Genomic DNA, 17716 nt, shown 5'->3' on the forward strand with positions numbered 1-17716 from the left:
ACAAGTGTAGGTGGTCGCAGCATGTACTACATTCCGTCTGTTTACAATGTTGACATAGCACTTCAACGATGTTATGGCCACTGGTATAACCCTGCCTCTGGTGTGAATAGCGGTGCTCTACTCACACTTGTGCAGCTTTATCTGACATACGATGCAAGCACTTTATAATTCCTTACTTGCTCTAGATTCCCTTCACAACCCTTATGTTTGCTTTTGTCTTTTGGCATTCCTTATATATATATATATATATATATATATATCTATATATATATATATATATATATATATATATATATATATATATATATATATAAACTTTCATTTAAAGGCTCACTGCTGCTTTTCAGCTGTGAGTAACATTTCTGCAGTTTGTTCTAAGTAGTGGGGATATTTGTAGCATTTCCATATTCAGGCTTGTATTTGGGCCTAGTGTTTGTGGAGGCTGTGTGTCTGAGCACATAATTCAGGGACATCTTGTTTTAGCCAAAGCCATCAGGCATTTCAGTGAGAGAGAATTGTTTGAGGTCATTGGCTGACTGAGGTCTCCTGGACTACAGCTTAGACTAAGCACCCCATTGGTTCTTTTGAGATTTCTTTCTTAAAAGCTGTCTCAGGTTTCAACTTTCTGTTACCTAAGAAGCTCAGTTGTAAGTGTTCAGCCATTTTACAGTGAGCTAATCGAAGGAAGGACACTCAGCAAACTCAGAGCTACAATATATAACATTAAGTATCCTGTTTTTTGTTTATTTTGTTCTTTATTTCTTTGTTGTTTATAGCACTTTGTGTACTGTGTATTTTTTCTAGCTAGTTTCACTGTGTGTGAGGTATTAACTGGAAATTGTCCACTCTTATTAAGCATCTGTTGGGTTGTTTGTTTATGATAACTTGTTGCAGTTAAACTCTTTTTTCTAGTGGCTCCTTTAGCTGTTTAAAACATTCATTTAAAGGCTCACTGCTGCTTTTCAGCTGTGAGTAACATTTCTGCAGTTTGTTTCCCACCCTCCCTCCCTGTTAGTTGGTGGCTTTGCAGTTGCCCGCCCCTAGTGTAAATTTGATCTGGGACCCTCCTCCCAGTCTAGTGTCATTACCTCATTCTACCCAGTACAGGGAGAGCATTTGAGAAGGCCAATCAGCTTAGTTTCTGCTACTCCTTTCTCTCTTTCCAAAAAAAAAAAAAATGATCTGCTTTTACTGTATTTGTGTTTTATTCCTACTTTATTTTGCTTTTGCGTCATCTTAAAAGTGCTCAGTTGTATTTATTACTGCTTGGTGTAACTCATTGTAAGCCTTTTAGTTTAAGCACCTGGGCTTCAGACCAGTTTTACATTAGGAAGGTTTGTTGTCTGCACTGTAGTGGCAGAACAGGTAGCTTACATCCTTCTAAGTTGGGAACTGCTGATTGAGGGCTCAGTGTCTGTTATTCTAAAAGTGTATTAATTCTGGTTTAAGCACTTGGGCTTGAGGCCAGTTATTTTACATTAAGAGGGTTCGTGTTCTGCACTCTTGTGGGAGGAGAGGCTGGACTCTGCCTTCTGAGCTGGGAATTTCTGGTTAAAGCTTATAGTGCCTGCATATTTGAACTGCTTCTTACTGAAATTGGTACACCTCGTTTGCTGTAGCATAGACTGGATCCAGGCCTGCTGAATCTAGCTTTGTTTGTATAACTTGAGCACTAATCCAGGCATTCTTTAAAGTATTCAGTTGTATTTATTACTGCTGGTAGTAACTTGATTAAAGTGTAGCTATCATTTCTAAGTCTTTTGGATTAAGCACTTGGGCTTCAGACCAGTTGTTTTACATTAGGAAGGTTTGTGGCCTGCACTGTGGTGGCAGGACAGGTAGCTTACATCCTTCTAAGTTGGGAACTGCTGATTGAGAGCTCAGTGTCTGTTATTCTAAAAGTGTATTAGTTCTGGTTTAAGCACTTGGGCTTCAGGCCAGTTATTTTACGTTAAGAAGGATTGCGGTCTGCACTCTTGTGGGAGGAGAGGCTGGACTCTGCCCTTCTGAGCAGGGACTTTCTGGTTAAAGGCTTATAGTGCCTGCATATTCTAACTGTTTCTTACTGAAATTGGTACACCTTGTTTGCTGTATCATAGACTAGATCCAGGCCTGCTGAATATAGCTTTATTTGTATGCTTGTTGTTTGTTTAGTTCCTTGAAATGCTAATTCCACCTAAAATGTGGCCTTTTAACACTTCTGTGGATCCCTAGTGATATCTGCATTGCTTACTGTACTTATTTCCTTGTTTCACTTGAAAGAAAGTTACTGTTTGTCGTTTTTGCATTTGTTACCTGTAACACATTGCACTTAAGTTACCTGGCACTTGCTCACTAAAGCAATTATATAAGTCAGCTCTAAAAAGTTAAAAGCACTACACCCTCACAAACTCCCCTTGAGTACCTTGTTCCCCATTGGCCCTTTTTTTCAATTATAAAGGAATTCCCAATACTATTCTAGCATGTCCAAAGGTCAGTTGTCAATCTCCTCTCCGGTCCAGCTGGTGAATCTGGGAATCTTGAGGCAATGTTACAACTGCCTCATGTACACAGACAACCCTCTCCTCCTCCCAACAAATTCCAACACATGTGAGAGATGCAACCATATAGCCAAACTGGAGGCTAAGCTCTCTCAACTCAGTACTGGCGTAACCAGTCAGGAGGAGAAGGAAACCACACTCACTACAATTCCAGTCTCACATAGACCTACCACGGCAACAAACCAAACACATAAACACACAAAAACATACTCGGAGGCTCTAAATAAAAATCTGCCTAAGCAGCAGAGACCTCCAAAGCAGACACCCAAGCAACTGCTACCCCAAAACAAAACACGTGCAACACATAGCTCACAAAGCCAGTGTGCCGAACAGTCACAGCCCTTAAGGCTAAACAACACACCTGATACACATGTAATAGGTGACTCTATCGTCAGGCACACTGACGTCCCGCTCACCAGGCTGAACAAGGAAAAGGTCACGGTGAGCTGCCTGTCGGGCGCTAGGATCCGCCACATAACACAAGCACTCAGGTCACTCCAAGACAAGTACAAATATGACTCAGTCATTGTCCGTGCTGGTGTGAATGACCTAAGATGTACCTCCCTGGACTACATGAAAAGAGACATAGAGGAGCTCTCTGAGCATGTAGCCCAGGCCGGTATGACCCTGACCTTGAGTAGCATCTTACCCTCACCAAGAATGATGCCACAATATGAAGACAAGATGATCAATTTCAACAATTGGCTTAAGTGTTGGTGTCATTCAAAGGGGATCCAATGCCTGTTAGCCTGGGATGACATGCTCGACAAGCCACGATGCTTCGCTAGGGACGGCTTGCACCTGTCACCCCTGGGCTTTCGGATATTGGCAAAGGCTCTTGCTACCCCATAGTGCCTTTTTTAGGCAAGGCTCAAAAGACAAACCCACCTCCATAGGTATCACAAGGGATAAGAAACTAAGAGTAATGTTACTCAATGCCAGAAGTCTAAACCTCAAGATGCATGCACTCGAAACTCTCCTTAGCATGGAGAACATCGATATCTGTGCAGTAACAGAAACCTGGTTCAAGGCTCCCGAGAGCACCCCAGCACTACCAGGTTATACCTCATACCATGCTTTTCAGCCCCAAAACTTGGACCGAACCACAAAAGGAGGGGGACTATCAATATTCGTCAAAGATACCCACACCTCCAGGTTGGTGGCACAGCACGAAGCATCAGAGACTATCCATGTGCAACTAACTGTGGGTAAAACTGCCTTCCAGTTTATAGCCTGCTACAGACCACCCTCCCAAACACAGGAACCCCACTTGGCCTTCCTGAGAATACTGGAAAATATGAAGGTCTCTCCAAACACCATTATATTGGGCGACTTCAACTACCCAAACATAGACTGTGAGCATTACTCTAGCTCCAACACCCTAGCCCAAAGGTTCCCAGAATTTATAAACTCAAATGCTATGGAAGAACTTGTTACCACTCCCACAAGAGGGGAAAACATACTGGACCTGATCATCACCAACATGGGGACACTATGCTCCAGACCAGAAGTGTATCCCTCACTGGTAAGATCAGACCATAAACTAATCTCACTGGATATTCACATCCCGACCCCACCCCCTGCCCAGAAAACCACAGTGAAAAACTTCTCTAAAGCAAATTTCACATGCCTCAAAACCGAGGCGAAATACTTCAAAGCCCCCGGGCCTGTGGAAAATATGGCCCAGACCGCAGAATCCTTTATAAACGCATTCTATGAACACCTTCAGGAATGCATGGATCATGCAATCCCAAATAAAACCAAGACCCAATCCTCCAAAGGCAGACGTCCTGTCTGGTGGACCCCAGACATAAACAAACTATACAATAGAAGGAGAAAGCTACTACATGATAGAGCAAAATCCCAAAAAGGGAAGGCATCTCTGATCAGTATTAGCAGAAAACTACGGGCACTCATAAAATCGTCTAAGGCCAGCTTCGAGAGAAAAATTGCACAGGACACTAAGGATAATCACAAGGCTTTCTTTAGTTATGTTAGGAACCTGGGTGGGAATTCCCAGATATGCTCAGAATTAGTCCAAAATGACAAAAAATACACCGAGCCCACAGACATTGCCAACATCCTAGCTGACAGGTTCAGTGCAAACTTCTCCCCCCCCCCCACCAAAAGGGCAAATATCTATCCCAACAGAGTGCTGCCCCTGACATCTCAGATGCTCAGGTAAGAGCTGCCCTCTCCAAAGCAAAAACACAGCATCAATGGGACCAGATGGTGTCCCGGCTGCGTCCTACATGAACTCCAAGAAGAGCTAAACCCAAACATAAAACTACTGTTCAATCTTAGCCTTACTACAGGATATGTACCCAAAGAGTGGTGTACAGCAACAGTGGTCCCTCTCCACAAAGGTGGTGCCTCAATGGATCCTGGAAACTATCGCCCCATAAGCCTGACTAGCTTGGTCTGCAAAGCTATGGAAAGGATCATCATGGACCTCATAAATAAAGATATTGGGGACCTACAGACACTAGATCCTACCCAGTTTGGCTTTGTTAAGGGCAGATCCTGCCTCTTAAACCTGGTCTATTTCTTTGAAACAGTCACCAAGGCCATTGACGAGGGAAGGTGGTCCACACAGCCTACCTGGACCTCGCAAAAGCCTCCGATACAATACCCCACTCGGGCATTATAGATAAGCTCACCAGCTTAAATATAAACCCTTATGTCACTAGATGGGTTGCAAACTGGCTCAAGGACAGAACCCACATGGTTAGAATTGCTGGAGCCATGTCAGACTCCAAACCAGTTACAAGTGGCATCCCACAAGGCTCAGTCCTGGGACCTCTCTTGTTCGGTATATATTTCTCAAGGTACAGGCCAACACAGAAGGACTGTGGCTGACCAAGTTTGCAGATGACTGCAAACTGGGCGCCATAATCAACTCTCCAGCTGACACAAGCATCCTCCAAAAGGGCCTCATAGAAACAGACAACTGGTGCCAGAGCCATGGCCTCAAGCTAAACGCCAAAAGTGTATAGTCATCCCTTTGGCAAAACAAAGTGCCCACAAATTACCACATAGGTGGTAATCCATTAAGTACAGAAGAAGTCATTAGGGACCTGGGGACCCAAGTTGATAGCAATCTCTCATTTGACAACCACGTGGCCAAAGTGGTTAGAAAAACATTTTATATAGCCCACCTAATCATGAAGGGATTCACATCTAGATCAGGGAGGTCATCGTGCCTCTTTACTCATCCCTCATCAGGCCCATAATTGAGTACAATGCCCCTTTTGGGATGTACCTTACCAGACACCTGCAGCAACTGGAAAGACCCCAAAAGTACCTCACCAAGAGGATCAAAGGGCTCAAACAGATGCCATATGCTGCCTGGTTAAAGAAACTCCAGCTCTACTCAGTGGCATACCACCTGCTCAGAGGCGATCTGTGCCTTACGTATAAAGCCATGTCCAACCCGGAATTAATGGACATGCTGCACCTCAGAAAATCCAAATCCCATCGAGCTATGCGCTCGAGAGACTTGAACCTCAGCACTGGAATAAATAGGACATGCTGGAGGGACAGATTCATAACCCAGAGGCTCCCTTTACTCTGGAATAAAATCCCAGTCCAGGTTAGGCAGTGTCCCACATTGACTCTCTTCAAGAGGAATCTTGATGAGTGGATGGGAGATTGTAGGTTTACCCCGGCTATCACTTCTGTGTCACTGTTAGACAGAGGCACAGTATACTAACCTCAAAAAAAGGCATAGCAAAATTAATATCAAATGGGTGGCGAAAGCCAAACACACTCTGGCTAGGCTTATAAATGCCCTAGGGCAGATAGACTAGTATGAACCTATGAACCTATAAACCTATATATATATATATATATATATAATATATGGGAATGCCTTTACGTTAGGCGGATGCTCTAACCACTACACTATTGTTGTTCTGGCTCATTTATATGTATACCCATGGTCCATAGCTACTCTGACATACGCCTCACCGCTTCCCTTACACAGCAGACATCCATTCTCCTGCTGGGAAAACCGCAGTACTACATTTACAACATTCCCTGTTTCCTACTGCTCTGGACCCGTGCTGCATGTCTACTCACTCCAAAGATATTCAGAACTCCTACGCTTATAGTCCTCGCACATACGCCTGTTTGATTGTCAGGGTGTTCCTGTGCTGGTCTGGGTTTAGGCTCGCCCGACTGGTGACTAGAACTGCCCTGGCACTGTTCAAATATCAGACATAGCACATGGACAGATTTTAACATTCTACCTGTGTTTACAGATGCAAGTGTTTGGGCACCTCTGACCACATTATTAGGTTGGCACTACATAATTTAGGGTGGGGAGTGGTTCCATTACATAATGCAGGGTGGTGGTGGGGGGGATTACACTTGTTTCCCTTCCCATTTGACTATTTCATTCATTTATATATACAATGAATATTGTTCTGGACATCAGTTATAAATTCACTACAGGTATGCAACAGTTCTGTCAACAGATGTGACAGTTGCTTGGTGTACTTATGTGTACAGACCTCTGTGATACTCATAGACTCATTTCTACAGTGACAGGGACAAGGCTATGACAACTCAGGGACAATCACGGACACTTCTACCATATTAGTACTATTAACTTGGAATGTGTTGACAGATTCGTAATACTACTACTTTTCTGCAGTTAAATGCATCTATTACTCTTCATTGTTGTAAGTAGTCATTCTCATACAACACCTTTCCTCCAAAGGTCACTGGCTTTGTGAGTGGTTAATTGTGTGAATGCTCTGACCATTGGTAGCGTTGACATTGTCATATGTACAGGTTGGGATATATTCAGGGGAGTGGGGACACCAGATTGTTTAGGCCAACACATAGCCACAGTCAGTGCAGGTTAAGAACATTCATTAGTTTCCTAGCTGTGAGCCTATACCTTTAGCACTTTAGTTGTTTGCCTGTTTCTTGTACAAATTACATTTATTCTATCCTGATGTGACCACTTTAGGCAACTGTTACATGCAGTATGGTACATAGTTATTTCTTACAATCACAGGACATTTGGCATTGTATCATTGTTGGTCAGGTTACACCTACCCATACAGTAATTGTCCCTTACACAGTGGATCAGGGGGTATCCTGTTTACTTCAGTGCCTTCATCACCCTTATTCTATGTGCCACTATGCGAATGTGTGCAATATATTCTCTCGCTTATTCGTGTCGGGATACATGCGTCACGGGCAGGTGTTTGATCCTGGGTAGTAGGTTCTGCATGACCATCTAAGGCTGGACAGTCTCATGCACCACTACTGCACATTCCAACTTGTGTCCAGATGTCTACAGGGCTGGACATCGTGTCTTGATACCCATTCTAATGTTTACACAAGTTACTTATCCCATGAGGGATATCCAAAAATTTAACAAGACCGATAATAACAAGACCGATACCGACCATTCTTCTGGCGTTACAAAAATGTGCTGGGGGTTTTACATGCAAGGGATACATAGTTTGCAATCCTGAAACTGCCTAGGGTGACACTACCTACTACATATGCATAGTGGTCACTATGTGTAGATGTGTCTGCGCCAAACTAGTAGGCCAAGTATGGCTGGATTTGGTGGACATTCAGGTATGGGGGCGGGTTGTGTGCTGTGGAGGGGATGCTGGGTAGTCCATTATGCATCCAGGTGTGTTGCATTTGATATGGCCAGTTCCATCAGGACCAATATGTGGGTATGTGCCGGGTGACATTTCTGTACATTTGTATCGCACATTTTAATATTCATATGTTTGTGGGGTTGTGTTCTACACTATGGCCTGTCTGGTTGTATTGCAGATGTGTATACATGTTTTTGTGTTTCTTTCTTCTTCACCCACTGCTCCCTCATACAACTCCAGTTCACCTATTCTGCATACGACACAGTCTCGCCTTTGAGGATTATACCATTACCCATCCCCCCACATGTATATTCCTGACACTCCATCCATCACTGCTTTGGTTGATGGCCCATGACATGGTCAAGGTAACACATTGCATACACTACATATGTCACGTACCTGTATGGTTGTGTGGACTACCCTGCCATGTTTGACCTTCCACATGCTATACCTCACACACATAGGTACACGCCCATACTTAACTTTCATGACATGGTTGGTATACCCGGGTAATACACGTTCAACTGTGACACATTCTGACAAGTACGGTTTAGACCGCAGATGTGCGGATTTTGGCTGACTGTTCTAATCATTGGTAGGATACCACCTTTTCCTATGTCCAGGATGGGATATATTCCGGGTACATATCCAATTGTACTGGACAACACGTACCCACAGTCAACGCTATAGATAATACTGTTCCTTTCAGCCTACATGTTGCCTTATTGTTGTAGCAGTTTATATGCTCCTTCTGTTTCGCTAACATGCTTATTCTATTTCCTGTCACATATGGTATGTTAAATATGCACATACCTATTGTATGTGACTATTACATGCGTTGTGGGATATAATTCGGTCATATGGTCGCTAGATATTTACATTTATCGTGGTTTTTGTTATGGACACATCTGCCCAGCTGTGTACTCTCCCTCACAATATGGGTCAGCTGGTGACCCTGACCATTGGGCTGGACGTACCTATTGGCGGCGCGCTAACATATGATGCGTTTCCCTTCCACTTGGTATAATTATCTACACTGCGTTGGACTACAGGCACACGGTTTTCAATGTCATTTGTCCAAGGGATAGGGACCCGTTATTCCCTATCGTGCATTTGTGCTGGCTTCTTCATTTTGTGTTTGCAGGAACTGTCTTGCATGCTTTGCATACGTTTCAGTATCCATGGACACTGACAGATGTGATTACTATTGCTTGCAAATTGTTATATGCAAGCATTTTAGGTTGCATGTCGACAGCTGACATTTCCATGCCTCCGTGTGGCACTTCGACACGCCCTATGCACTTGCGCTCCTTTTCTATGCACGTGGCTGTGGCGGCAGCGTGCCTTCATTAATATGCATTTGGCACTACACGGTCGGCACAATACTAATGCCGGCCTTCCGCTGAGCTTCATGAATCCCGGGGAGTGTTTAAATATTTAGCTTAAACATCAGAAAACCACCAACATATTGATTCTCATATCTGCCAGTAAAGTGATGCCAACAGCAGAATGCCGGTGAAAAATATGCCCAGGGATTCAGAGAAATGCTCCCATAGTTGCATAAAAAACATATCACATGTAAGTTGTTTTACTTAATTGCAGGAAATGTGATTCAAAGACATGTTTAGCCACTGCATGTCTGAAATTCTCTTTATTACAGATGGTGCAACAATCACTTATCAGCAATAATTACCTCTGGTAACCCATGCACAGACTACTGCTGCAAGCATGCAAACACACTGCCTCACACATTCAAACACTTACACTCCATCACCACAGTCTGTCCACTGAGCTTCACTAAACTTACCTGCAGCAAGGCCTCTCCCATTGACTATTATCAGAGACCTGGGCACTTTGGCTGTGTTAATTTTCATCACCAGCTGTGATTATTTTCCCAGCTGAGGGATTATCTGAATTACTGAGTACAGTATATCAGCTACTGCAGGCATTTTTCTGTGACAGCATGTGGCTAATTACCTGGCAGTTGGCACAGAGGGTTAAGGCTGTGAGTTGTAGTTCCTCTGGTATAGGGTTTGATTCCTTTAGCCCCCATTTGCCTGCTGTGTGATCTTGAGCAAGTTAATTAAGCAGACAATGCTTAGGGTAACTGGAAATTTGAACTAGGCTCCTCCATGGTTCCCTTGATAGCAAGCCTACCAACAACCCATGAACCTATTAGCTACTCCCTGGAATACCTCATTATCCTTTAGCATGGCTAGTAGGACAGCCCACTGCAGTGCTTCTTCAAACCATGGAAAATCACTGCATTTGTCTCTCCAAATCAGAAAGGGTAACCATGGGGGGAGGGGGGTTGGATGCTTGTGGTAGGGATTACTGCTCAAAGTAACCCTTTCTGAATGCCAAGAATGGAGTCTTGGACTTTCAGTGTCCCTATGATTTACCCCAGAAACCTGTGTCTCACATTTAAAACCCAAGAATTCCCAGTATGATTACACAAGAAAGAAAAAAAAAAGTAATGGAAGAAGAGTCAGTACATAACTGCATGTCTAATACTTGTTCATCTAGAAAACGCTTCCTTTTATAGGGTACCTGTAGCGATCCTTATGAATCATTTTCATTCAAGTGATGGGTCCAAGAAATAATAAACGTGCATAAGAGGCTAAAGTGCATAAGCTGCATACAGAAATAAGGACACAGAAATGAATGCAGCACAAGATAAATACAAAGTCATGAAATTAGATGTACAAAGTAAATACAAAAATACAGCTCACTCAATTAGAAATGTAAAAATGGAGTGGCAGAGATGAAAGTGAATCTTTTGTGTACGGATTCTACTGCCTGGTATGGTATTTAATATTTAAAATATGCAGAGTTTATAAATGGAAGGACATACCTCTAAGTTTCTTTGCTCAACACTTTTGGAAAATGTCAATACTAACAGGGGATATAGGCTCCAAATGATGCCAGTCTCTAAATATCACTCTAATTAAAAAGTTAATAGAACAATAGAACAACAGGTTTTTCATCAACATGCATTTTATGAACAGCAGAACATGTGGAACTGTAATGTTTGCCTTTATTGACAATCAGTAATACTCAGTGATTTATCAGAAAATTATAAAACTTATTAGGAACAGGGAAAAAATGTGAGGCAAAATCAGGGACAGTCAACAAAATCAGGGACAGTCAAGATCACACATCTCAAATTTTTCATCCAGGGTTATGAATGAAGCAAAAAAATAATATATATGTATATATATATATATGCAGGGAAAACTCTCCAAATTGGGGCACCTTTTAAATTTTGGTGCTATTAACTTAGAACTAATTTCCAGTTTTAGAAGGGATGAAGCAAAAGGTTGAGAACAAACTAAGAGCATCCATTCAAAATGCTGACAGTTAAGAGGTTTGGTTGTGAGATATGCTACAGAGTGAGCTGGAATAGCAAGAGGAGATACCAGATTTAGACTGAGTAGAAGAAATAAACCAATCTGCTGACTTTTTTGGGAGGAACATGTTTGACAGTCTGAGCAGGATATGTAAAACGGGAAGTAGAAAGTGATATTAGAAAGAAAGAGAACAACATTCAAGATATACAATGTTATGAGGGATGTAATGGATGGAAGGTAGGGAAGGGCAAGGAAAGTGTGTGAAATGGATGATTAGAATTTAGGTGGAAGATGTTTTTTCTAGTCATCTACAAGAGTGTGTGTAAGGTCTGCTACAGGAAATGTGAAAATAGTAGCTAAAACTGGAGGGAGGGAGAAAGCAGGGGTCTCAGGTAGGGAGTGAGGGCAAAAGAGAAAAATAGAACTGACATTTTGTAACTATTTCTAATTATTTCTAAGGATTTTTAGATGTAAGAGTGAAAGATATTGTAAACAGTTCTCAGATGGAGAGGTAACTTATTTCTGGCTGTAGCAGATAACACGAAAAAGGCTTTGCTGCTGTTGCTGGTGGTGCAGTTATGAGGGTCTTTTGACAAGAAAATAAAGCATGCAAGATCTTTATATATTACTTTTCTTTTAAGTTCTCTTAATCATTTTTACAACAATTCCAACATAAAATGAATAATAATAATAATAATACCAATAATAATGATCACAGTAGTAATATAGCAATAACCCACGCCTGGGTGTGGGTAATGCTGGATTTACCCACAGTTGGTGTGGTTTGGTCCTGAGGGCGAAGCCTGAGGGACCAAACAAAGCCAACCGTGGGTAAATACAGCATTACCCACACCCAGAAGTGGGTTATTGCTATTATACCATGACATTATTTAAGAAAAGAAACTATTACTTTTCTTAAATAATGGCATAGTATAATGCCTGTTTACTACACTTCAAGAGATGTCTGGCATCCGGCAGTTCTGATGTACTGCGCCTACACAGTACATCAGAGTTGTGGGCAGCAACGGAGAAAGCAAGATCTCTGTTGCTTTTATTTAAGCTATGTTAAATGGGTTTAACATAGCGAGACAGCTTTAAAATAAGCAACGGAGATGTCCGTTGCTTATTTTAAAACTGTCTCGCTATGTTAAACCCATTTAACATAGCGAACAGTAAAAAGCAACGGAGATCTTGCTTTCTCCGTTGCTTTTTTTTAAAACCTGTCTCCCTATGTTAAATGGGTTTAGCATAGTGAGACAGCTTTAAAATAAGCAACGGAGATCTCTGTTGCTTATTTTAAAGCTGTTTCGCTATGTTAAACCCATTTAACATAGCGAGACAGTGTTTTAAAAGTAGAGTTATACTAATGGAAAAAAGTCCGGGCGACCGGACCTTTTTTCATTAGTATAACTCGATTTACAATGTGCACGCTGGCCAATCAGCGTGCACGTTTTGGGGGGGTCATAGTATAATAATAATTAGATACTAGTCAAAGCATTTAAAATCATGCACACAGCAGGCTTGCACCAAGTAGCATCAAACAGCATGTTGTCCTTTATGTAGTAAGGGCAGAATTCTGTAGGTTCTGTTCTCAGTTCAGTTCTTTGTTAATTTTTTTTACATTACTGACACTGCAGTGCAGCAAAGTGAGGTGGGGATGTTGTACTCTCCTAAATGTGTATCCCTTTAGTCGAGACTTTAAACCAAGGTCCAATCTGCCTAAGTTGGTGGCAGGTCAGGTGGATGCAAAAGATCCCATGACAGTCATCAAAAAGACTATGGTGGCCTAATTGAATTCCCCAAGTTATATGAATACCAGCTCATGCCTCCTATGGAAAGAGGCCACTGGTGGACTGGGACTAACTTGGTCAACAATAGATAAATAAATAAATAAATAATAACCTTAAAATGAAGATATATGATATGAAGATGTGTTATTTTGTGTGGCTTCATGACACTAAAATGCTAGTTCACAGTGGTGTAGCAAAACAAGTCTGTAGGAATCAATATATTTTCGAACATTAAAAGGCAGACTATAAACTAGTTTGCATAGTATGTGAATATACAGCCTTAAAGGTAATACCCTGCTGTATTAACAGCTAATTCTTACATGTGGCTTTTGTGAAGTATTCAACAAACTGATTTCTTGCATATAAGCAGGTACTTTCTACATGTACATGTTGTACTTTCTACATGTAGCAAATTCAGGGTGTTCCATTTGGTATGCCATGCCATAGAGCTGTAACTTATTGATTTGGAATGCCATGCCAGAGGCTGTAACTTATTGATTTGGAATGCCATGCCAGGGAGCTGTAACTTATTGATTTGGAATGCCATGCCAGAGAGCTGTAACTTATTGATTTGGAATGCCTTGACAGGGAGCTATAACTTATTGGTTTGGAATGTCATGCCAGGGAGCTGTAATTTATTGGTTTGGAATGCCATGCCAGGGAGCTGTAACTTATTGGTTTGAAAATGCCATGCCAGGGAGCTGTAACTTATTGGTTTGAAAATGCCATGCCAGGGAGCTGTAACATTGATTTGGAATGCCATGCCAGGGAGCTGTAACTTATTGATTTGGAATGCCATGCCAGGGAGCTGTCATTTATTGATTTGGAATGCTATGCCAGGGAGCTGTAACTTACTGATTTGGAATGCCATGCCAGGGAGCTGTCACTTATTGCTCACATTAAGGAAGGTGGTACTGAAGTTCCAATATCTTTTTACTTTAGGTGGAATCTAGTTGTAGTTACTACCCATTAAAGGAAACAATCTTTTTTTTTAGGGAAAAGCATATGCATATATCATACAAAAATTTTTTACATGACAAATTTAGTACAAATATGGACCTTGGATTACAGCAGATATCAGTATGACTGGTGCAAGAACTGAGGGGACTGGATTCTCCTGAGGATGAGAAGGCAGGAGGGATTCCAATTAAGGCATTGAGTCAAAATTAATTGCAGCTTTATTTCATTGTTTGAATTAGTTCAGAATGTTGTTTTTTCTCTTCTGGTTGGAAAAAGAAAGCCATGAGTGTTTCAGGATATGCAACTTATATAAACTAATTCCAAGTCATCCAATCAAAGAAAAAAAAAAAAAAACAGAAAAAAACAGTGATAAATTCAGTTTTGATGAGTTGTGGCTACAATAAGTTTTGCAAGAATGAATCATGTATAGGTGAGGGAGATGTTCTATTTTTAATTAAAAATATGTACAATCTTAATAAATTGCAAAATTATCCAGACATTTTATTCAGGTTGGTAACCAAAATGGGATGCAGTTTTTAATGTCAAGAAATGCAATATGATGCATTTTGATTCTGGCTGGATAGAACCATTATGCTCTGAATAATGAAATTTTGGCATCACTAAGTTTGGTAAGAGATACAGCATTTATGTTGGGTGATGCTTTGGACTTTGATGATCATATCAAGACAATGGTGAGAAAGTGTTGTGGTCTTTTAAAAGACATCTTAACTATGTCAGTGTTAGAGAAAAAGAAGTCTTGATTCTGCTTTTTACCTGTACATACAGCATGTTATGGAATACTGTGGGTCTTTCTATTGTTATAATGTTTGACAGTTAAACAGAATTGAGAGAATCCAGGATATGGTTGCTAGGCAAAAGAGAAAATCAAAAAAACTTGTATATAAAGAGAGGTTAGAGACTCTTTCCCTGTACTCAGTTTGCTGTAGGCTTTTAACAGATGACTTGAGGTTTGAGTACAAATCACTAAGAAATGAGACATTAGCAGCCCTTCTTGGAGTTACAGTTTTTAGAGCAAAGTATCAATACCAGGAATGGCAATCTATATATGAGACTGCCAGGAGAGAAAACAGTCAAAGACATGATGGAGAAATGGTGTGTGTGTGTGTGTGTGTGTGTGTGTGTGTGTGTGTGTGTGTGTGTGTGTGTGTGTGTGTGTGTGTGTGTCTGTGCATGTGCGTGTGCATGTGTGTGTGTGTGTGTGTGTGTGTGTGTGTGTGTGTGTGTGTGTGTGTGTGTGTGTGTGTGTGTGTGTGTGTGTGTGTGTGTGTGTGTGTGTGTGTGTTTGTAGGCATGCATTTTGTGTCCAGAAATTGGAGGGACTATTGGATGGTCAGTTTGAAAATAGTGTGGGGGGGGGGTAGAAGGAAGGTAGTCATGTCTCAGGAGGACAAGCTGAAGCGTCATCAAGTAAGTAATCTAAGGAGAAACATGTCAACTCCATCAGTATAGAGAGATAAAGTTCTGACTAGGACCTCGGAGGCCCAAGACTGAGCACCTTTTGGAGATGGCATGGGGAAAGAAGGGAAGTATGAGGCTTAATCTGCTCCCTTATTTTGGGAGGCAGGGTGGGGGAATGTGCATCTGAGCATGCTCTCCATGGTTGAAATTTTGAGGGGAGACTGGGGTCATAAAAGAGGACGTGCAGTGTACAGCCACTTCTTTACATTGTACACATGGCCATGAGTGTACCTCATGATACACATTGTATTTCACCCCCTTATGCACACATGGCCATGAGTGTACCTCATGATACACATTGTATTTTACCCCCTTGTGCACACATGGCCATGAGTGTACCTCGTGATACAAATTGTATTTCATCCCCTTGTGCACACATGGCCATGAGTGTACCTCATGATACACATTGTATTTCACCCCCTTGTGCACACATGGCCATGAGTATACCTCATGATACACATATTGTATTTCATCCCCTTGTGCACACATGGCCATCGGTGTACCTTGTGATACACATTGTAGTTCACCCCCTTGAGCACACATGACCATGAATGTACCTCATGACACACATTGTATTTCACCCCCTTGTACACACATGGCCATGAGTGTACCTCTTAATACACATTGCATTTCACCCCCTTGTGCACACTTGGCCATGAGTGTACCTCATGATAAACATTGCATTTCAACCCCTTGTGCACACATGGCCATGAGTGTACCTCATGATACATATCATATTTCACCCCCTTGTGCATGAACAGGGCTAGGCAGAGAAAGATAGAGCTTAATGAAAAAAAATCTTTCCTCTCCAGCACATAAATTACAGCCTGTATGACTAGCTTACTCAACTTTCTCCAAGGAGGAATAGTCCCAATGGCTCTCAGCCAGAGACATTAATGATTCCACAAGGTGACCAGGAGAGCAGGACTCACTGAACTACATGGGTGGATTGACTAAAAAACTAAAGAAGGGAAACTATGAAATGTTGTGGTTAGATTTTGAAAAGCTAGAAGAACTGAGGGGGCATTATCCCAGAAAGTAAGGCAGTGCTTGGTAAAAAGACGTTTATCAATGGATGTGACAAAGACCAGTGGTTAACTGTGAAGTTAAAGGTTTTGCAGAAACCAAGTGAGTTGAGCAGATTGTATGGAGATGGTTTTGAGATAATGGAGGTCTTTGTCTACTTATTAAGTCAGTTACATACAGGATCTAAGTAGGGATGTGATCATAGTGGTCGGGGAGGGGAATTACATCATAGTGATTACTCAGATACTGACACTATGTTTAGGAATATAATGGGGATTCAGGAAGGCATTATTTTTAAAGTATGGAAGAATTAAGTATCCTTGATCTGTGAAGGGTCAAAAATTATGCTTACAGGGAATATACTTTTCCAGGAACAAAACACAAACAATCCATGAGGCTAAAATGGTTTCTGGTGAAGAGGGAGACTGACAAATGGTACTGGCCATGTAAATTGTGGAAGGATGCATATCCAACCATGTTCATTTGGATTGCAGAGAATTCCTTACAAAAAGCAAATGAAGATTAAAGAAATAAAAACCACCAATGTGAAATAATGTCACTGAAGAATTCTTTAATATTACATCTTTAACTTCTGTGATATTCTTTATATCACCACCTCTAGATAGATATGAGGTTGGGCCGGATTCACGATGGCTTGCATGGAGTCTAAGAGTAGAGTAAGACTCCATGCAGCCATCATGTCTGACAAGCGATCCAGGAACAGCCTGCAGGAGCGTGCAAGAGAGCTCCTAAAATGGCTCTTACACGGACAGGGCTGGGATATGCAAATTACCTCAATTGCAGGTGAAAGGCATGCAAATGAGGTAGATTTGCGATTCAGGAAACCCGAACCTGTCCGAGTAAAAGCAGTGTTATTTGTAGAAATGTACTCAGTTGACAACTGAGTACCGTTCTGCAAATAGCAAAACGGAGCCATGACA

The sequence above is a fragment of the Protopterus annectens genome, chromosome 17.part0 (assembly GCF_019279795.1).
Source record: "Protopterus annectens isolate FY-2018-M chromosome 17.part0, PAN1.0, whole genome shotgun sequence".
NCBI lineage: Eukaryota > Metazoa > Chordata > Ceratodontiformes > Protopteridae > Protopterus > Protopterus annectens.